The 22,471-nt window shown below is 31.3% G+C and overlaps 1 protein-coding gene, 2 long non-coding RNA genes and 1 other non-coding gene across 19 annotated transcripts in view; 1 reads left to right on the top strand and 3 right to left on the bottom strand.

Annotated features, from left to right (window-relative positions):
* LOC100863111 (Organic anion transporting polypeptide 30B) overlaps nt 1-21,252 on the bottom strand; it is a 118,933-nt gene extending 97,681 nt beyond the window's left edge. For 13 of the 14 annotated variants that reach the window (XM_086911513.1, XM_086911511.1, XM_086911514.1 and 10 more), the window contains exon 1: nt 20,955-21,211. The gene's annotated coding sequence lies outside the window, so the exon portion shown is untranslated. Of the gene's footprint in view, nt 1-20,954 lie in introns of all 14 variants that reach the window. The other variant, XM_086911525.1, reaches the window with a different exon arrangement.
* On the bottom strand, nt 17,542-18,438 carry LOC147657076 (uncharacterized). Its single transcript, XR_015293145.1, has 2 exons — nt 18,091-18,438; nt 17,542-17,972 (listed from the first exon to the last, which is right to left on the bottom strand). It is a non-coding gene; the product is annotated as an uncharacterized LOC147657076 (long non-coding RNA).
* A 482-nt stretch (nt 21,253-21,734) lies between the features above and the next one.
* Nucleotides 21,735-21,806, bottom strand: TRNAP-UGG (transfer RNA proline (anticodon UGG)). The gene has a single exon. It is a non-coding gene; the product is annotated as a tRNA-Pro (tRNA).
* A 185-nt stretch (nt 21,807-21,991) lies between these two features.
* LOC105736051 (uncharacterized) overlaps nt 21,992-22,471 on the top strand; it is a 45,926-nt gene continuing 45,446 nt past the window's right edge. The window contains exon 1 of one of the 3 annotated variants that reach the window (XR_015293135.1): nt 21,992-22,284. This is a non-coding gene — a long non-coding RNA (uncharacterized LOC105736051). Of the gene's footprint in view, nt 22,463-22,471 lie in introns of all 3 variants that reach the window. The other 2 variants (XR_015293136.1, XR_015293137.1) reach the window with 2 other exon arrangements.

The following is a 22,471-nucleotide window of genomic DNA, read 5'->3' as shown; positions in this document are numbered from 1 at the left end:
TTTTCTCAAGAAGAAAAGAAAAAGGCAGAGAGAAAGAATATTTCCAAAAGAAGATCATTTCTTCTAAAAATGCTTTAACACAAATTCAGTTCAGTATAACAGAAATGCAGAATCTTAATCACTTTTTTAGATACATCGAATTCAAATAATCGATTCTTTGAACAAATTCCAATAACCTTAATTTACATTCGATCAATATAGATACAAATCCAAGCATCTTAACCACATTTCTCTCAACAAAAAAAAAAAAAACAAACGAAGAGAAGAGAATAAATTGCAACAGAAAGTAAAGATTTCCACGACTTCTACGCTCGGAAACGAGATTTTCTCCATCGAGACGCGGATATCCGTGATCTAGGCAGGGGAAACAAAGCCATAGAATCGAGAATCGTGGGCAGGATAACGAGGGCACAGGTACGTACGCGACAAAAGAACCGTTCGACCGCCTGTGTTTAACACCTCTACCTCCTCTCGACACCGTTCTCCTCCATCCGCCTTCGACCTCTGGCCAACGTAAGCGGATTAGATCTCGCGCGGGAAAACAGGCATAACCCCGTCTATCGGGATATAACGTTTCCATAACGGTTCGATATTCCTTTTCGCCATGGATTTATCACGGTGAACATGATTTCGACTCCATCTTTTCGTGACTCTGATCGAATTGTGGCTCGAGGATTTGGTTCGCATGGAATGGGATATCGTTTGATTTTCGCTCGTGATGGTTCAATCTATATTGACAGAGAATGGTTTAAGTTAGTTCGAAATATAAAACGTGGAATAAAACGTTGCATGGTTGATTGGACAGATTGTACGTAAGGAGTTGTAAGGATAAATTTGTTATTAACAATCTAATAAATCTAATAATTCTGTAAATATTCCCGAAAGAATTATATAATAGCTTTATACTTAATTCTCAGTGAAGATGAAAAATTTTGTAGTTGGAAAATATTTGATTGAATATGACGATGTTATTGAATATAATTGTTGAAGTTTATACAACTTGTTTAATTTAATTTGTATATATCTGACATAATTGATATTATTCATCGTAGAAAAACTCTTTATATTATCCAGCGATAAATTAATCATTAAATATCTGTTTTTGTTAATCCATTGAATATGCACATATTTATTGATCTTTTAATGAAGATACAATTACAATATAAACAAATTAAGTTATTTAAACAGTAAGTGTTAAAAAGGGAAGGGAGAAAAGAAAATTAGAAGAATATCTTGAATGAGATATATCTTTGAATGAATTTCAATAAATTTCATTTTTGCAAAAACAAAACTGCATAAAGTATTTTTATTCTAAGGTCACGATCCAAATGTCCTCCACCAATTTTCATCACCTTGAGGCATGTTAAATACCTTTCAACTCGAGATATGTCTCCTTATTTTATAACCAATATATAAAAAAAGCATTCCAAGGATGACCACACAACTACTGTCTCACTTATCTCCCTCTTCCTCACTGCCATTGTTAAAAACAATGATAAATGCATTCAAATAACAAATAAAATTACACAGAATCACACAAACATGTTTCTAAAATTATACAAATTATTCGATATTAAATTATTCATCTTTTTCACCGATGATTTTTCTACAAAACAAATAATATTTCTAAAGATTCATAAACAGAGCAAAACGAAAAGGAAAGGGAGAAAAATATCTCGCGAAAGTGATGAATGACATTTAAATCACAGGCGTTTCATAATTTTCCACAAACTGTTCATTACCACGAGCATAAATCGATGATTCTTTTTTTTTAATCGTGGAAACCGATCATTACTATGACACATCGTCGATTACGTTGATTACGTATTATTCATTGCAATTATCCGTAGAAAGAACCGATAATCTCCCTCCGAGTTAATTATCCGCCTCGGTTTTTTTTTTTCGTCTTATCGAGTTTAACGAGTCGATGTCAAAAGAAACGATTGTTTACACGGTGTTTTACGTCCAGTTCGTAATTCCGTTGGACGAATCCCGGCCATTTTATCGGCGTCGAGGTATCACAGATTCGCGCAAACACGAATAAAAAAACTTGCTTCGTCGATTCGAACGACGACGATTTCTTCATTTGTCCGATTATTTTATCGAATCGATGATAATTGAGAGCACGCGTTCACACATTTCTGCAGCGTCTATAAATATATTTCTTACGAATATATTATAATCTCACGATTTATTATAATCTCTGAGAAATTAATCTTCAATTATACGCCCTTTTTATCCTATTTATTCATCTCTAGTATTACTCGAGCAACATCCATCCTGAGGAACGCAATCTTATTATAAAAATATCCGGTTTCGTGTTAAACAGTTATTCTTAAGTACGTAAGTACTTCGGCCTGAATTTGAACGAGGAATTCTTGTGGAATGAATCGAGAGGCAACCTTCAACAAGAGTTGGAAATCCTCAAAATAAACGAAGGATATAACTGTAAAGCGTATAAGTGGTTGTGAGTCGCTTCCGTGTGACATCATTATTGGGTATGAATGAGTCATGGCAAAAAAAGAAAAAAAAAGGAAAAAAAAGAAGGAAAAATAAGGAGAGGATGGAAAATCGAAAATAGAATCGATAATTGAAAAGATTACAAGAGAATGATCGTATTGTTTGCGTCACGTGATTCAGATAAAAAACGTTATTTTTCTTCCAACGAAGATTATCGAGCGAGATAATATTGACTCAATTTTCATTTACACTTTTTCTTTCTAAAACTCGAACTCAAAAGATTCGATTCAATCGAAATCAGAATCATCAATGTTCCACCTGAAAAAAAAAAGAAGCAGCTGTTCATCACGTGCATTACTCGATTAATCAAACTCTTCCTCTTGATGGAAACAGTGCGTTCGATCAATTCTTCGAGACAAGGGAGGAGGAGAAGAACGAAGATTCTCTAAAAAATAAAATCGATCAGAAATCGATCAGACGACGTCAATTACCTTCATCGACAAAGAACAAAGAAGAAATCGAGAGAAAAGGGAGCGTGGACAACATATTAACACGAAACGTATCGTATCGACCTTTCTATTCGCTTTCTTTCGCCAGTGTAGGCGTACTCTATCAAGGGTTTTCGGTGCCTTTGGACGATCGCCAGCACCACTCTGTATAACGCTGTTACAATGCTAATTCCTGATCGCAATGTCTTGCGGTGCCAGGCGAAATTATGCGGCCCGGCCTGCCAACCTTATAATGCTTTATAACGTGGTTTCTACACGGTTTCTATCGTATCGACGTCGATTCGAGCGAAAATAATGTTTCATTTACGTATATATAATAATCGCAGAAATTGGACAGTTCCGTTTGGAATCGATTCTTCTGGGTCGAGCTGGTTTTCGAATGGTTTTCGGTTCAATCGGTGCTCTACTCGATGCCAGAGAATGAATTTGAGGATTAATCAAGTTTGATATTTATATTCGACATCGCCGTTAACAGTATGCGAATTTATTATATTTCGAGTTAAACAATAAAAGTTTGTTTTTTCGATCCTACTCCCCGGCTACTTACTCGCGAAACAAAATAATAAAGCATAGGGACAATAATAAGTTTTATCTGGATAAATCATAAATCATTACGATACGAACTATCGTAAAGATAAATGGTTTCGCGTTTGTATCATTACGTGTACGTTAGCCACGGTGTCAAAGTTGAGATTGAGAAGAAATTACTTTATTTACGCTTTCTCAAGGTTCGAATTGATACCATCGTAATCTGTCCCTCTTTTCTCTATTACGAATTAATCGTAAATAATTCTCGACGGGGATAAGTGTGTTTTTATGGTGATACCGAGGCTAAGTGATTTCGTGAGGAAGTTTAAAGTCCAACAAGTGAAAATAAGGAAAAAATTATCCATTGCTGAATTCGATAATTTCTTTTTTTTTTTTTTTTTTAACGAATTTCTTCCATTTAGACAAAATTCTGTTCTGATATTTTTGCTTTTGTAAGCACGTTACATAAACGGTTCGTTTCAACTGTGGTAAACGTGCAATTTTAATTAGGTTAATGATAGGTTCCAATGGAATGGTAGGTCGTACAGAATGCACGTCACATTGATTTAATTTATGTACACAATACGCGAAATATTCTTGAGTTTTAAGAGGATTAATTTTGATAAATTGGATCGATTTTGTTTTATAATGATATAATAAATTTGTTGATGTAAAGTAAAAGTTTAGAGATTTTCAATTATCGATCAAAATAATTTAACTTTTTATCTACTTTCATAAATTTAACAAATCGATCGTTAAATCCGCAAAGTTTTCTATAATAATAAACGACTGTTGTAATTATTCGAAAACGATAAATATTCTTTCGAAGAATAATAATACCTTTTATATTTTATTGCTTATTTCGAAATACTCAAACGAATAATTAACCAATAAACAGTGTGGAGATTAAAAATGTTTTTCAAATTATTAAAACTTTTACTCTTTTACTTTCATTTCGATAATTGCCAAGTAATACGAAAACATTTTAAAATTAAAATTGTCGAGAGTTATTTTTAGTTATTATTCTCTGGATAAATAACTCTCGAGAGTTTTACTTTCAAATATATCTCGTAAGAAAAGTTATTATCGATTGTTTTATTTTTCGAAAAAGAAAAGGAAATTAAAGATCGACGAATAAATTAAACGAAAATAATCATAAAAGGCTATTACCATGATTTCGAGTTATTATTTAGAATTAAACAAGAGGCGAAAACAACGTGTGGGTTCCTCTTCCTGTGTATACAAACAAGGATTAACTTGATGCTTACATACATTTCCCCAAAATTTAAATTCGACCATTATCATTCGTTAAATATCGTTCCATCGTAATCGTTATGTACGTATTCCACGTATTAAGAAATCATCAAATTCCTCCAGAAATATTAAAATCTCAGAAATAATTAGAAATATTCGCGCGATTATTATTTCATCTGCTCAAACGTGGAAAAAATTCCGACGAATTTATTAAAAGCATAAGAGACACGTCACGCGTGTGTACAAACAAGGATTGTGTGGACGACACGCTTGAGAAATATTTCCCCGAAATTTACATTCGTCTGTTATCAATTCGTACAAATTTCGTCGATTATAAACCACGCGTTAAATTCGCGACAGAAATATTAAAATCTCAGGTATCGGAAACAATCGAAATGTTCGATTATTCTTTACGATTGCTTTATCTGTTAAAACGTGGGAAAAAATTCCACGCTGAGATGAATTTATTAGAAGCGTAAATTTCGAGGAGATTGCACAAATGTTAAGATAATTCGAAATTCAAGACTGATAAAATAAACTAGGAAAAATGTATTATTGATAATAATGTTTCAGGAAATAATGGCGACTACTAAAAAAAGGCGAGGGATAAAAAATTTTTTTACTCGAATGGGAATTTATCTGAACGACATGCAATCGCATGCATAAAAGATATTCGTTTATTCGAAATATATGGAGCAAATTGATAAAAAGAGGATCGCACGAGGATCGTACAATTTAATGGTAAAATAACGTGGGAGATCCTTTGCCTCCTTTCCCATCTTCTCTGGGAAGTTCGACTTTATTTTTAACATCAGACTACCCCTAACTGAGCTTCGACATTTTTTTCTTCCCAGGTCGATTGAAGGGCTTTCGTGACACGTGATCGACCATTCGTTTAATTAACCTCTCGCCTTACGAATCGCAGAGGATCGAAAATGAATTACGACGAGGATAGGCTGATTTTAATTTCAAAATATATAAAACCGTGGGTCAACGACGAATAGAAATCGTCGTTATAATGTTTCTATTCAAACATTGACATTGAATCGTAAAATAGCCAACTGTTGGAAGAAAGAATTAAAAAGTAAGTCTGGTTCTTTTAAACGATTTAAAAATACGGGATAATATTATGGTTGATGAAATAATTGCAAATTTTTGAAAAGTTGTAATAACGATGTTCAAATAAATTTTATCAAAGAATAAATTTATTTAAACATTGTAATAAATACATTCGCGATTCTAAATTATTTTTAATTATATCCAATAAATTTTGCCAAATTTTCCAACAAATCTGTTGCAAATTCTGTTACAACAAGAGATACGAAGGTAATTTGCTTAAGTAGAAATAACGTTTTCCAGCAATTGGTCATTTCTAAATGATAAATGATTATTGTGTACGAGATAAATATTAGTTGTAATAACGTATTCGAAACAGTGTATGACATTTATTATGCATTAACAACGATGGTGAATTCATTAGTGTTGAAACACGTGAGAATTTAATGAACAGAGTGCAAGTTACGTGAAATAAGTGCAACGAATATATTCGTAGGATTGCATTATTTAGTTGAAGTGCATATCTGGAAAACATATCTGGTATGCAAAGTAGGCGAGATGGAAATACACCTTTAAAATCTCGAATCTAATCCGTCTTTTCTACTTATTCTTTATTTTATTTCGAAACAATTATTTCATTTGTTATTCTTATTCCAAAAATAAAACATACAAGAATCTAATTCCGGTGCGATAAAAAGTAAGAAAATAATTGTCGAAATGATGAAAAGTTCTGACAATTATTTCGTATGTTGCAATTAATATACTTGTCAAGTATTTTAAATTAAACAATTTAAATTTCTCTGCATCTTTCACGAAACAACGAATTATTTCAAGTTAATATTTCATATATAATATCGTTTCAAGCATACTCGGATCTGTTCTCTTCCTGTAACAGAAAATAAAAAAATACCTGAATTATCAAAATGGCAATTTGAGATTATGATATTTCTCAAATTCAATTATGGAATCAGATATGTACAACTGTTTCAAACTGTTGTATTATAAGAATTTCTTTCACTTCCTCTTTTTCATCAGCAATTTTTCGCTTCGAATTTTCCATCCGGCCGCCATTATTCAGTCATCGATTCTTCGGTCGTTCGAGTAACCACACAGCCGTGCAATAAATTATCCTCAACCTCGACCTACGGTGGAACTGCCAAGAGAAAACACTGGATTACGGCAACCAGTGACTTTCTCTGACTCGTATATACACGAACTGGTCGTTAGAACGGTCGACGAACATTGAGAATTTTTTATTCAAATCACGAGCCTTGGTCGCATTTTGTGCGTGGAAAAATGAAGGAGGATCCCCTCGATTCACTATTATTGATGTTGCATTATTTCGAGTTATCGTATTATTTTGTACGTTTAATAAGATGCTATTACGTTTTTGTGTTTTAACAATAAACTATTATAACGAAGTGTATCACACTGTGAATAATAAGATAAGATTTTAAATTATTAGAAAGAAAAATTGTAGAGTGTAATAGATAAAATCTAAATAAAATAGAATTTATTTAGATTGATCTCAAGTTAAAAATTTGGAACGAAGGTTAGGAAGAATACAGAAAATGTAGAAAATTTCGTAAGGGCGGATTGAAATTCTGTAGAGTGAAGTTTGAGTTCGATTTGGAAACGCGTGAAATATGTGCACTTAGGAAATGAGAAGACGATACAGTCTGATGGAATGTCCTTCGATGTGAAATATAAAAATCGATAGAATTTTACGTTTTACAAGTTTTAAAATGTGGAACAACCTCTTTTGAATAATAAACGAAAACAATTTTTTGAAAATGATCCTCTATTAAATTATTAGTATTAAAAATTCGATTAACTAATAAAAAACGGTAAAGAAAGTAAAAAAATAATCTCTGAAGAAAATTTGGAGATCTTTGCAAATTGAATTTCTTTCCTTGCATGAATCCTTGGTGCATACTTTTCGTGAAAAATGATTCAAAACCGAATCGATTAATCACGTTTGTGCCGAAAAGAATTTCGAAAATAAAAGCTTACACATTCGTCGTGCATTCTATATACTCTGTACAACAATATACACAGATTTTCATTAGAATAAAAATTGTTGGATCGCGTAAAAAATTGTTATGTATAATTATATTATCTCTTTTTTCAACGCACAACAATTGATCACGCAGAAAAATTTCAAAACTCGAAGAACCATATTATATTAAAAAAAAAAAAAAACGATTTATTCCACAAAAAATAATTTGTGAAAATAAAAAAAAAATACCTACGAATCATAGAGATAAAATTTGCAAAAAAAAAAAAAAAGAGAAGAAACTGTCAGACGCATCACTGACAGATTTACAATTTTTCAAACTCGCCAACGAACGATATCTCAAAGCTTCCTCGAATTCCCTCGAAATCTACATCCTGGTCTTTCGTCACAATCGTACAAACAAACAGATAGCAACCAAAGTGTGCCACTCGTGTACGATATATAACACGTTGCAACAAATCGCACTGTTCAATATCGAAGATTCGTTTAAATTATTATTGTTATATCGATTTATATTATATTCGTATCGAATGACATCTCGGCTGATATTGTAGGTCCGCCTACTTTGTATTTCAGACGTAGCTGGTTGAAAACGTGAAGATTTACCGAGAAATTTCTGGCAGATTTCTGTGTACACGAAGATGTAAAAAGAACGATGGATATATTGATTTAAATATTCGTTCTCTCTTGTTCGATTTTTCAATTATGAATTAAATGACCCTTTTTTAAACTTTTTTAAACCCAAGTATTTTGAATAAAAAAAAAATAAGAGGCTCCCCGAGATAGGCTGGGTACACAAAAGATTAGAGCTTTCGATATAATTGGAACGAGATACGTCACGAAGTGTGAAAAAGAAAATAATCGTAACAGTATAAAAAAAATATTTCGATACACGGTATCATTTTTAAACGATTCGGAGTTTTATATTATTGAAACAAACTTCTTATTCATAATATTTATATTTGAAGAATATATTTACGTGTCATTACGTAAAAAAAAAAAAAAAAAAAAAAAATAGCGTATTGATTCTTTCAATCCATTGAAATTTCTATTTCCGTATTTCCAATTCGAGTATAAAAAAAAAAAAAAAAAAAATGGGATTGAAAATATCGTTACGATAACAATACGAGTATATTCTCGATCTTAATTATTTATCGTGTAAAAATTCAGATAAGACAGTTGCATAACATATAATCTTCAATGAATTGATTGAACGCGTGTACAACGTTATTTCTAAAATTATTTTTCCGATATCCACACCGAGCTCGAATATATAGCTGCTTCACTTGGTCGTTTCAAATATTTATCAAGAGTACTCAATGATATTTTTATTCTCACTTATCAACAGCTCCCCCCTCCTCGTCCCCCACAATGCTACACGCGAAAACAGGTGATCCTGGAATAGGATCACAAATATAGAAGTAAAAAAGATTCTCGAGAGAGTAATGTCCATTCCACTTTTCGAAATTTCCTCGACGATTGACAATTCGAGCTCGGTGACGGCTCCATTATGCAATAGGCAGGGAACCATGAAAAGAAAACTACGGCGGGCACACACACACACACACTCTCTCTCTCTCTCTCTCTCTCCGGATCGATTCGATCACCGATCCGGCGACCTTAGCCTCCTTTCATACCGGAATGGGGAAATCGGCAATTATGACAAACATGTTACTTTCTCCGTGTGTGCGCGCGTATGTGTATCACGTTGCGTATAATGTTACACGCGTAACGCATACGATAGGTGTCCAAGATGAAAACAGGTGAATCAATCAACGAGTTTATTTCAAAAGCTTCTCGATCAATTTTTCTCGAGATAAGTTTGTTGTTGCTTGGTATTTTTATATACAGGGTGTCCCACTTTTATCCATTCCTTCGTCATTTCCTTCTAGTAAAATTAGTTAGGCAAGCTGTATTTACGTGTAATAATTTTCTTTTTTAATTAACACTTGCGAATGTGGGAACCAAGGAAATTATTAAAATTATTAATAACCCCAACTTATCTAACAGGACCTCCTATCTATAAGCCAAAAAATCTTCGGTTAAACGGAAGATTTCCATATTTTTTAAACGTCCAATTAATTAACCAACATTGCACACTCATCTCCATCCACTTGCATCCCCCTTAATTACACCTCAAAACCATAATATTCCAAATAAAATATCAGATCATAGGCAAAGGCTGTGAAAAAGGAATTATTCATCAGACACACACACACAGGGCAATAAAAGGCTGATGAACCGAATGGATGGGTGGTTGAAAAGCATGGGAGGAGTTACGTGGCAAGACCTAGTTCAGATTGTCTTCGGGCTAATCACGAGTAATTAACCGAAACGGGGTTAGGATATTAAACTCACGTGGATCCCGATGCTCACACGATGTATATACCGTATTTTCTGGAACAAGCATTTCCAACATTTCTCGCGCAATTTATCGGCAATTCTTTTTTTCCTCCCCTTCCCCCCCCCCCCCCGAAACACGTCGATTGTGCGACCACGCTGACACGAAGACAAACGCTTCCCGCGTCTCGTGTATATAACTGGGGAACTTTGCTTCATTACCTGGAACCAGATGTATATGGTGGCAAATATGGCGTGAATAAAGCATTGAAAGGATTTATTTGGAATACGAGAATATTTTTTTGTTTTCCGCTTCAACGTTTTTCGAAGATTAATTTAATTTTTTATCGGAATTGTTGATGAAGAGGTAACAGGTGGATGATTAACGTAATCGCGGAGTGGATGGAATTTATATTTTTATTTTTTCGGAAGTTTTATTGTCCGTATTAATGTGGATGGTGTGGTCTGGGACAGGTGGATTACGGCGTATCGTTTATCTGAGACGATTAAAAAAATGTTAATATCCGAGAGAATAATATTTTCCTCGATAATAATTTGTTCCCGACTTTTGATTTTCTCTTTTAACCTTACTCTTAGATTTCTAACTTTTTATTTTACACAGATTCTTACTTTCGAATTTTTAATTTCGATTCTCGATTTATTTAGATCGTGGTCTCGTTTAAAAAGATCCGCCACGCGGAAAATCAATTTTCAAAACGAATATTCAACAACCGTATATAAGCAACAAACATAATTCGCTCGGTGACTGTGAAGTTACGAGCAAAGATTCTCACGGGCAACGATTCGTAATAAATATTCCGTCACGAACAGCTGATTTCTTACGGCCGATTCGGTCATTGGGAACGACAGTGGAACATGAATAGCTTGGATGCAATCGACTGTTAAATATACGCCTATGAAATATTTTTAGCCGTAATATTGCCACGGAATCGTTCATTTCCACGGAATATAACGCGAATTTGCTCGTGCGTGAAGTAAATTGTTCGGTAATTGTCGATGATTCTTTCGAAATTCCTAATTTTTCACTTTTTATGCAAAAGGATAGATTTGCAAATAATTGACATAATTGGATAACTTTCAAATATCATCCAAGCAAATTTGAAAAATTAAATTCTCTGCGTTAAGTTATTGCTAATTATATCTCGTTGCGGCACACGGATTGCTCAAGCTGTACTTCTCGAGTTATGATTAATGAAAGAAACCTACAGATACACCTACAAGGTGCTTAGCAATTTAAATAAGTTCGTGCGCCAAAAAAGTAGATCGCTGCGTTATTATTCTCGGATCATGGTCAGATTTTAATTTAAATATCTATGATGAAGTATGTAGTGGTATGTTAGAATTAAAAAAATTTTAGAAACTTATTTCCTAATATCTTTATTTCAAATAGAAAACTATCCGATCTCTTTGCTTGTAAAGTCAAATATCGTCTCCGAGGTATCGTATTTTATCGCGTCAGAAGATTTCAAAGAAACAGCTACACGAGTTTTATCCGTTCTCAGAATTGTTTAACCCATATTTTTTAATACAAATTTTACTGGGGGGAAAAAAAAAATAAATGTTATCGTAGAAAAGATTAAAGTATTTAAAGACTCATCACTGGAAATATCGAAATAGAATCGGATTTCCTTCATTCCAGAAATCTCTTTTTTGAAATACGTATTCATCGTTTAAAGTCAATGAAACTGAAATCCGCGTGAATGGTTAGCTGACCTGGTTTTCGATAGTTATAGTTTGTTTTTGTGTTTCACCAGCAGCCTCTAACCAGTTGAACTGGTGTAACTAATTCCGCAGAATTGTTTACCATTCAAATCTCCTATCTGTACACAACCAGATATGGATCTAAAGGTATTGTGCGCACCAACCGATCGTTTCCATTGTAATAAATTCCTACGTATCGGTCAAATAAGTATCCATAATTCGGAGGGAGGAGATTGGATCATATATCATGGATCATATCGGCGTGAATTACTTCGTTTTTAAGAATTAAACTCAATGAATATCTCGTTACCACGGCGATTAATAGCACGACGGAATCAATTGGAGGTTTAATTGCTTTCGTTTCCTTAGAAAAACATAAAAGTGTTAAAATTTTGTTCATAGATTGTGAAATTGTAAAATTGTCAATGTTTCACAATATATATTTATTATTTAAAAATAAAATTTGTTATCATATCTATATTTCTACTTAATTTCTATATTTATTAATTAAAGGAACGGGAACTTTTATTATTTAATTACTCGTTAAATAATATTATTTAATAGAAACTTTTATCACGCGATCATAGAAAAACTCATTTAATTCATTCACATAATTAGAACTTTCTTTCTACTATGATTCTACACGTTTTTCTAAAAAAAATTTATGTATAAGGCATTTCATTCAGGAAAATTCTTGGTAATTCTTCTGTTCCACTCGTTCTTAAAATACTTTCTCCTCTCGACAGTATTTCAGAAATAAAAAAAGAATTCTTGTTAATTTTTAACAACGTTTATTTTCTCCCTTCATCTAAAAGTTTATGTAATCTGTATATATTTGCGATCCAACCCAGAAATGTTTAAAAAAATAATTTCCTCTGTATTTGAATCATTATCAATTTTAACTTTGTTTAATTAAAATTTTCCTTTTATAATATGTTGTTGCATTTTATTCCTATTTTCTCAGCTTTTGTACTTGGCAAATATTTTTTCTATAATGAAATCTATTTAAAAAATCGTTGCAACATTAATTGAGACACATTTGTCGAATACTGTAAGTTTATTTTCGAGAGAGATATTCCAAGAAATGTTAGCTGCTTTTTTTTTTCTTTTCAATAATTCAATAATGCAAGATTCGATCTTTTTCTCACACGATCTTTTTTATCTACTTATCACATAATTTAAATTCATTTAAAAATGTATTTCGTATTTAATATTATCTTCGTTAAAAAAACATTCAGTAATTTAATAATCATATAATTATAAAGTAAGAAATATATTTTTCACATTTCTATGATTCATTGCTAGCTAAGATAACACCAATCATGGGTCAAAGATAACAAAAGGCTTCCATAAAAGCAATTCTAGGAATTAGATATTTCGCGGATAATTTCGCGAGTGGAAGAAACAATGTAAAAATGTTTATGTCCAAGTTTAAGAAACAACGTATAGTTAATAAACGAAATATAAAAAAAAAATTATATATATTATTACCAATTCAAATAAAAATAAAAACATAATTTTAATAAAAGTAAACAAATAATTAATAAAACTAATCACGTAATCCATCCTACACATACATTAATTTTACACACACCTAAATTTAATTACTTCTAAATCTTCTAAATCTACATAAAGCCATCAAGAAACCAACTACATTAAACTCGAAATGTTATGATCTGGAATGATCTTGAACCCTAACGTATCTAGATCGATGAATTTGTCACGGAACAGACAGATTCACCTGAAGAAAAATATAATCTATATTAAAAAAAAAATTAAAATTATGTTAAAATGTTAAAGCTATATTTACCTAAAATTTAAGATTTTTTTTTTTTAAAGAAAACGTATCCCTCTCAGGGATGGGTAAATCTTGAACTTTACTTTTCTCGATAATAACGAACAACTTGCGATAATTGGTTCATTTCAAACGAAACACCCTGTACATACTATCTTACTTCGAATCTTCCATTCCAAAAAGAATGTCGCATCGTCGAGAATTTGCACAAGGATTAAAAAATGACGAAATTGTTTGCGACGATAAAATTATGCAAAAATGAAATTTCACCCTCCGGGTTTACCAGGAAATTTCTACGATATTACCATGAAAATTGAGTTAAAGATTTTCTTGCATCGGCGATGATCGGTTAACGGATATTGAATTTTAGAGGTCGCGAACCATTACATCATAGGGAGATGTAACTATTGATTAATCCGTTAATTAATTTTTTACCATAGTTCAATCTTGGAAAAATGTTTGAAATCTTGTCAATTGGATATTTAATGGGTTCCTAATTTCTTGACTTTTTTTCGAAAAAAAAAAGAGGATAAAAATGGTACCACGATGTGTTCCCCTGCCTTTGACGATCATCCATCGAAAATTAATTAGTGCATGATTTATAAATAGAATTTTTATGCACATATAAATATCGACAGTTCTACAATGTATCCTAATAAAACTTCAATAATTAAGAAATTAATTCACCATATTCAATCATTTCATCCAATGAAACACAATGATTGAATAATCGAATATTCATAAGATAATGAAATATTCAACTTCTAGAACAAACAAAAAATAGAATAACAGAAATTCTGTTCAGAATTTCTATTTTATTGGAGCGTTCATTTGTCGGAATAATCACAATCAAAACTGAGATCTGATTCTCTCTTCGAAAAGAGGAAAAATAAAAAGAAAAAAGGAAAGAAAAAAGTCTCGTAATCGATGCTTATCGAAATTACTCTCTCGCTACGCGATATAATTGCACGCCTCTTGGAAACCGCTTAATCGAGACGCTTAAACCGTGCCAGAAGTGTTCGTTCTCAATTTTATAATGGGCCTAATTCCGTCACGATTTAAATGCACGATTAGAAGAACCAGAAAACATAGATGAAAAAATTCCACGATATAAACGGTACAAACCGAGGATCACACGCTCCATTAAACGAACAACGATAATAAGATAGTCTGTCCAATTACGAACTTCTAAAAAAAGAAAAAAAAAAAAAAAAGAGAAAGAGAAAAAACCTTCCAATTAAAATTATGTTTCAAGCGGTATTTCAATCCGTCCTCTTTTCCACGTTTTTCTCGGTATTTGTACAATCGTGTCGCTCGTGGAAATCGTTACGCTTTCTGTGTTTGTAGACAGGCTTGATACGCGTGAAAGGAAAAGTCCTCATGATTCCGTAAACTGAACCAGAGCCCTTGAAATTCTTTCCTCCTCGATCGTTTTTCTTCTTTCTAACGGAGAGGGAAGATGGATTATCCGCGACACACGCGTGGGCGTCACTGAAACGAGATAGTGTGTTAGTGTGTACACGAGGTATCCTGTGCTTTCAGAACGTTCTGGATACGAATATTATTGAAGACAGCCGATGATCGTGAGCATAGAAGCCGTTAAGTATACGTGGTGTCCTCGAGATTGCGGTGTGATCGAAGAGGAAGCGTTTGTTGGTTTAAGAATGGATCGAAAATAAAATATTTTTATACAGAGTTCTGTTTTTGAAAAAAATTAAATTTGAAAATTCCGCGAAATAATAAATAAAGCACTTTCTATGAAATTATTTTAACAAGGTGTTGTCTGTTTAACGAGATCTGTAAAAAATATTATAATATTTTAATTATTGCACGATATTATATAATTTATATTAATATATAAAGATTATTAAACGAATCTTGTATAATAATATTCTAATGAATATTTATCTCGTATTGTGGCAATACTCTGTTCGAAGAAGAAAAAGTTAAATTAATTATCCTATAGAAGCTAAATTCAAATTAACAATATTAATTTTCAATTTACATTCATTCATTTTTAAAATACAATAAGCTAAGAATTTACAAAAGATTTAAATTATTTTAATTAAAAATGAAAGATTCAAATATTTATTTTTACGAGACAAACTCTATATAAAGATAAATATTTGTTTTTTGATCTTCAAGCTGCTTTTCATCTTCGAAATAACATTCACTGCATTTCTATTTCGAAAATGTACAAATGACAATCCTGTTTGAAAACTTTTGTACTTGCCGCATCTCGAAATATTTTATACTTTTTCTTTTAGAAGCATCTGCTCCTGTTCCCGCAACAGTTTGTGCACTTTTCAGAATGTCTACGGACAAGTAACTATAATACGTTCGTACACCAAGAAGCCGACTTTTATTCTGCATAAAAGAACAGTGTGTAGAAAGGCTATATGCACTTCCATTCTCCTTCCTGTTTTTGAATATTTTCTGTTTTGGCGTTACAAGTTATAGATAAAACAAAAGGATTGTTATACAAAAATTTCTGTTCAATTCTTAAGACAAAAGAATTTTATAATTATAAACTTTCTAAATTTACTCGAGAATTTTATTTCAATTAATAAATCACGTACGCGCGTCAAAACATAATTCTAATGTTTATAATCTTTCTGTAAATGAAACGAAACGCGGAAGTTATGAAGGTTGGAATGTAAGGCCAATTTTGGTAAAAACAACAACGAGCATTGTGATTCACTCTCTAAGGATATTCAGTATTGAATCTCGTTATTCTCATTGCCGTTTGCACGCTGCCAATAAATCGATGAACTCAATGACAATTTACTATCCTCGATTTTGCAAGTGAGGCAAACGAGGCCAATTTTTCTGGTTATTTCTGAATTGCCAGAACGAATCGTATTTGTATTGTTATCGTCGTCATACTTTGGTTAATTTGTTTTCATCCACATACGCGCTGTTAAATATACTTTTGCAGAAAAACTGTGAGAGATTGTGGTCGTGAAACGAGAATTATTTACCAATATTAACAAAGTTTCGCTTTTTCAAAGCAATACTTGCGGTCGCCAAGTGTGAGCTTTTAATAAAGCTAAAGAAAACAATATGTATACATAAATAATAGATATGCAAAAATTCATTTCCATCTTTTAAATTATACATCTCCGATTCTTTAATTTTCGAATGTTATTGATAATGTAAAATTGTCAAATTGATGCATGCTAAAAATAAAAGATATTTTATTAAATAAATGTCTGTTTGTAGATGATTGTATAAATAATAACAACATCATCATTATAATATTATAATATTATCACGTAATATTATAATTGTACTATAATGATATAATAATTTAGATTACTCATTAATGTTATGAATGAGAAGCTATTAATATTGCTTTATCATTATATCCAATCTCAGATAGAAATTTATGGAAGTAATATATAATTAAAAAAATATATAATTAAAAATTAAAAATGCCGTTGAAATTTCAAAAAAAAGAAAAGAATGTTTTACTTTATATCATACATTATATCCTAAAAGTAAAGTTTTTAATAGAATATAGGATTTTTTAGGCACATGATATAATATAAAAAGTAATGATTATTAATTAATATAATAAAAAAATTATTTATAAATGTTTAAAAGTATTTTAATAAAAATTTTTTGCATACACTGTATGCAGAAATTCAATCTCTACTAGGTATGCACAGAAGCAATAAAAAATACGATAAAAAAACCATATGGCGACACAGATGGATAGCATTAAAACTGTGATCCGTAAATATTCATAAAAAATGATTATTCGTTAATAATCATTTTTTAATAGATTGATACAAAAAATGAATACAAAATTAAATGTATAGTTATTCACACTGAAAATAACTTTTATATAATGCAAATGCGAATTATCTTATGAAATTTTATTACAAAAAGAATATAGTTTCAAGGAAGTCTAATAATATTTTTAAATATTATAATGATTTTATTATAAATTTAAGAAATTAATAGAATAATAACATTCAACAGTGACAAAACAATCAGGAATAAATAATGGATCATTAATAGTGTATCTAATTAATTTATGTATAATATATAATTGACAATACGATCACACATACGTCATTTATATGCACAGCTAATAGTTTAAATCGTACGATAAAAAACTAGGCTACGCCTCGATTTATTGTCCCACATTTATTCCTCATTGCAAATTTCCAATCGTCCACAATCCACATTGAAATATTGAATACTATCACATTTAAAAGAGCAGCGATAATATTAAGCGACATCAAATTCAGTTTATATATTCATTATGTTAATTTATGAATATCTAAATTCAAAAAATCCATAAAATGCAATTAATAATTATATTAAGAATATATATATATATATATATACCTATTCAAATACAAGTAATAAAATATAAAAATCCTCCTAATTTATCCTACCTGAAAAATTGACAAATCCATTTTTCAACGTGAAAAAAAAGAATAACAATATTGAAGTCTTTCAAATATAACGGGCCATTGTGAAAGTCATCGCGTTACAATGACAAGTAATGGCGGCATTTGAAGTCAGTTCGCTTGACGCTGACCAGACAGACCACGCTTAAATTAATTCGGTCATTTCTTCCATTCTATTTTAAAGATATTGCACTCTAATATGATGATTACAGGCACGAAAAACTATTACGTAACCGCGAAGAAGAAATGCAAGAGCCGCAAAAAAGGATCAAGCTCACTACTAACGAAACACGCGTGCTTACGTGACTTTCGATTTCAATATGTCCACAGATCGAATCTTTCGATCGGCGAATTACTAAATCGCGCAAGTCAGAGCGACATCTTTCCGTGATGCACGAATACCATGGAATTTATAGAGGTCACTACTAAATTCGTGAAGTTTCGTTAGGTTAGAATGAATCCTCTCGTGGACGATATATTTTCGCACAAAATGTCTGACTCTCGAAATTTAAGGATACAACAAGGTTCTTGTAAAAAATATACGGGGAACAGAAGAATTTACGATCCGACCCGCTCATCAAAAATTTATATCCGTACATTAAATACGTATAATTTTTCGTTCAGTGAACGAAAATCGAAAAAATTTTTTCCTTTCGCTTCTACTTTTACGTGCTCGTTTTAGTCGTTTTAGCGCCTCTTTCCTTCCGCTTTTTGCAAACTCGTTCAAATGAAATACCATTTCTAATGGGATAAATAATCTGTTGCAAATTAAAAACGAACCTTTTTATACCTTTCTAACTTAACTTCGCGATCGTTGATTGGTTGATCAATAGATTTATTTCTAATACTATGCCCTATAATAAGTGGTCAAATTTTTTGGGTTAATTATAGTGCAGAATGCAATAATTGAAATACAGTAATTGGTTTTTTACTTCTGAAATTATAACAGGTTCGTTAAATTTTTTTTATTATCATTGCCATTTGAGATTACATTAATATTTCATTTAAAAAAGATTTCTATCAATAGAAAAAATAGATTGAAAAATAGAAACGAAATAAATAAAACTGATTGAAAAGGAACCGGTAAAAATATCCTATTGACGAAAGCGGAAAAACTTTTGACAGTTTCTTTTGCATTCTCCATCAGACTTTGATGCGCATACTATCGTAGCTAAATTTATCAATTGAAATTTAATCAAGAAAATTCACGAATATACAAAATTGAATATCGAGCGAAATATGCACAAAATCTGACACCACAATCTTGTATCATGAACGGGTGTGCATTTTTAACAGCCGATTAATTACAAATAAAAGAGTCTGGCTATCGAATGGTAATAGCTGGTGAGTCGAAATTAACATTTTGAAAAGAATGAGTTGCTCTTTGTTTTTCGTATTGCTGATTATATGCTACCAAACGATATATTGTTATTAGTTTGAATCGATTTATTTACTATGATATATAATTTCGAAACAATATTGAATTTTTATTTATTTATACTACATTACGTATATATTATTTATCTATATTACATTAAAATAATTTAAAAGCATCAAAAATATAATTTATGATTAATATTCAAAACAAGTTTATGAATAATAATGAATATTTCACGCATTTATTCTGAAACACCCTATATACATGGATATCAGTAGCTAAGCCATTCTGCCGTGCTGTGTAATACGTGTATGCACCGATCGATGCTGAAAAACTGGAGATCGAAAGTAAACGTCCGAAGTTCAACGATAATGGCATCGATACCATGAAACAATAAGGGTGAAAAAGAAAGAGATAAATACAATGAAAGACATCGAATCGAGTGAGATGAAATGAGAAGGATAAAGAAATAAACGGAAAATTTATCGTGTATTTTTAACAGTGATTAGCGAATAATCGGCTTGTTACTTGTCGCCGTAGAATTGTCGATTCGTTAATTGGCATACCGATTAAAAGCACGATGAACGAGAGGTATCATTTTGCATAGGACAAGGTCAAAGTCCTAAGGACTGTAGCACGGTTGTGCACCGCTCGACAACAGCCGGATTCCTCTCTCGTCCGATGCCGCGCGCGCGGTGACAGAGCACATCGAGGATATAAAAATAGTTGTGCAGACGCCGAGGTTCAAGACCTCGATATATAGATACTACGGTGGCACGATAACGTTATCCATGGAATTATGGCACAGCTGTGTTTACACGTAAACATCAGCGAAAACGAGCGACGGCAACCGGACGACAAAAGGAAGATTAAAATTTCAAGATGTATCTTTTACCATAAGAATCCTGTTATGCATAGAATATTCTTCACAATGTTGGAAATTTCCTGTTTGTGAATAGTAAACAACCACAATGTACACGAACGCGCTCTGTAATAAACAAAAAATTGAATGGAAAAGTATAATTCTCGGCAAACAAGATAACAAAGACAGCTCATTTTCAAAAGTCCCATATGCAAAGAGATAACTCACGATAAAAATCTTTCTCTTTCTCAACAGGCGATACCTGTTCAGAATCTCACGATTAGATTACGAAAACTTTATTCTGACCTATTTCTAAAGATGCTGTATGCCGTATTCTTTTCGTTATTTGAAATATCGTTTCGACTGGGAATTTTTTTTAGAATTTATTTTACGAAATATACGACAAATTTCGTATTTTTTAGCTCGATTTCTTATAGAAATTGTTATTATAAAAAGTAAAATCAAAGAAAATTATGTAGACACGCGATATAGACGTTTGATAGATTGAAAAAGGTCACTTGACTCTGCGAATTGATTGAAAATCCGATAGCACATGCGATGAAGAAAATCGCGATGCGACAAATTCTCAAGTAGAAATTGTAAACTTACCGAAAGGACGCTCGAAGCACCTCACGAAACTCCTTTGTATCCAGGGCAGTGAAAAATCCTCGTGGTGACACCGCGATTAACAAGTTTTGCATACATCTAAACACACTCACTAACACTACAAATCGAGCACTGAACAAATTTTCACGCACGCCTGCCTTGACCTCACGATCTGACCGGTAGATCGGTAAGAATTTCACGAAAATCACATTGATAGCGTTCAACCGTCAGCTTGCTTCGGAGATCATAGACCAGCTGTGTTTTTGCCCGACCATTCAGGAACTGGTGCATGCGCATTGGCGTTGCCGCCATCTTGACTTTCTTGGGAGTAGGAAAATATATCGCGCGCAATTTAAAGTTGTTAATTCAAATCTGGAATTCATGCTTGCTAATAATGTTCCTAAAACATAAATTTAATAGTTAATATTTAATAGTTAAAATGACGAAAAATAAAAAGAATTTTATTTTGTACATTTTTAATTTAAAACTAACTTGTATAATTAAAAATATGTATATTTTTTATATTTTAATGAAGAAATAATTAAAAAAAAAAAGAAATATTTTTATTTTAATTTAAATTTTACTTATGTAATTAAAAATATGTATATTCTTTATATTTTTACTATTAAAAATAATTTTTTATTATTAAATTTTATATATATCATTTTTACAATTTTATGTATATATTTAAATATAAAAAAAATACATATATACGTATATATTATGATTATTTATTTAAATGTAAATATTATCAAAAGTATAAATTTTAATATAAAAAAAATCGGGCCCCTCCGGGATTTGAACCCGGGACCTCCTGCACCCAAAGCAGGAATCATACCCCTAGACCAAGAGGCCAGCTGATTAACAGTTTCATAATATTTTTTTTTATATCGCATAATAAGATAATTATATAAAATAAATCTATATTAATTATTATTATGTATAACAAAGAATTATATTATATAATGTTTTATATTTATATATGATGTAATAATATTATTAATAATATTATATATGATATAATAATAAATGCATATGACAATATACATATACAACATATAAATCGTTAATAGAGTGCAATTTTTTTATTTAATAATTGATTATTCTAATTCTAATCTCATTATATGTAATTATAGTACATATATCATAATCTAACAGTCGATAAATACGTTTGCGATTGTATCTAAAGGTGATCACTCATGTAACTGCAGTTGAATATAATTCTACATTTAATCTGTATGTATTGTACATAACCTGTAAACTAAAAACTACTCATCTGTGATTAAATTGTGCTAACTTTAATTAAACGATTAAATAAAGTAAAAAAATAAAGGTAATATTCTTTATAATAAAAAAAAAATATGGCTTTGAATATCAAAAGTTATTCAACATATTTATTACATAAATTATAATGTAGTCATTTTTATCTGGCAATCATATTGCATGAACATGTAAGTAATACAGAAATAGTTAGTAGTAGTTGTATTTTATGCATATGAACAAGTTTTGACGTAAATATT

Source organism: Apis florea, unplaced genomic scaffold, assembly GCF_048593485.1.
Source record: "Apis florea isolate Af1SG1 unplaced genomic scaffold, ASM4859348v1 contig_3305_pilon, whole genome shotgun sequence".
Lineage (NCBI taxonomy): Eukaryota > Metazoa > Arthropoda > Insecta > Hymenoptera > Apidae > Apis > Apis florea.
This window is presented reverse-complemented; position numbering and strand designations above follow the sequence as displayed.